Consider the following 1,269-nt stretch of genomic DNA (forward strand, 5'->3'; position numbering starts at 1 on the left):
GCTCCATTCCCTTGCTGTTCTGCTGCACTCCCCCAGTGCTTTGCCTCAGTGTGGCGGAATCAGATCGGGTGCAGTTCCCACACTGTGTCTCCGATGCTGTCCCCTGCAGGGCCATGGGTCAGTGAGGGGCATCATGTCTCGTAGTGGGAAGAGAGTGTTTTATAGAAAGCATCCCAACCCATTCCAGTCCAAGCTTGTAAGTCTAACCTAGTCCATATGTCTGACACCAATCTACAAAGTCCTCCTCCAAGTCACAAAACACACACAGTGACACCGAATGCAGGAGGACCACAGGCCAGTGGGTAGAAAGTCTTTGAAACCGGTGGCAGTGTAAGCATCTCAGCGCGGGCAGGGGTCTCCACGAGGCTGTTCCAGCACCAGGGCTGCATCCCAGTAAGTCCATGTGGCTTCTCCTCAGGGATGTCTCGAAGGAAGTGACCCTTGCCAGCTGAGGCAGCCGGACACTGGTCCGACCATCAGAGAACAAGAGACCAGAGAACCAGAAGGGTGAGGCTCACCGAGCCATTTCTCCCCCCTTCAATTCGTCCCACATGTGTTTATCCGCCAGGTTGGCACAATACACCTTAACCATCTCAGCACCTCACACCAGGATGGTGAGGTAGATGCTGCTGTGCTCACCTTTCAGAGGAGGACACTGAGGCCCAGCATGGTGAAGTCCCCATGGGAGGCCACCCAGCCCATCAAGGCCAAGGGAAAGCTTGGCCGGAGACTCAGACACCCATGTTCTTCCTGCCCAGTACTTGACACAGCCCGAGGCAGGAGGTGAGGTAGGATCCTCCTGCAGGCTCGCCCTCCCCATGTGGACTGCAGGCCCGCTTCAGTGGGCATTCTTGTCTGTGAGGGCTACTGATGGCATCCCCTGGTGGGCAGTGCGGCCCTGACCGATTCCTTCGGCTTCGGCATTCGTCCACACCCTCAGCACTTGGGCCTCAATTGTGTGCTCCATTCCTTCCTTCCTGAAAGCCCCCTGGAGGCCTAGCCAGGGCTTCGCTCTTCACCACACCTGTCCTTCCACTCCGCCTCTCACCCTCATGGGGTCTTAGCCCTCTGGCTCAGGGTGCCACATACAGCCGCAGAGAGGCTAAGGACGGATGCACCACTGGGAGACAGGCCGACTCAGCCCTGCTTCTGGGATGGAAAGCCAGGGCTTCCGGAGTCCACTGAAGGTGGGCTGACCCGCTTAGAGGTGGCGAGGTGGACTTGACTACAGCGAGCTTTTCTCACAGGCCCACGGTCCCCCTGCCCCCC

The 1,269-nt window shown here is 58.3% G+C and overlaps 1 protein-coding gene across 1 annotated transcript in view; it reads left to right on the forward strand.

Moving 5' to 3' along the window:
- Window positions 1-1,269, forward strand: part of GRID1 (glutamate ionotropic receptor delta type subunit 1) — a 902,002-nt gene that overhangs the window by 252,491 nt on the left and 648,242 nt on the right. The window lies entirely within an intron of this gene.

The sequence above is a fragment of the Echinops telfairi genome, unplaced genomic scaffold (genome assembly GCF_000313985.2).
Source record: "Echinops telfairi isolate 266 unplaced genomic scaffold, ASM31398v2 ScPeMD7_2010;HRSCAF=2546, whole genome shotgun sequence".
NCBI classification, from domain to species: Eukaryota; Metazoa; Chordata; class Mammalia; order Afrosoricida; family Tenrecidae; genus Echinops; species Echinops telfairi.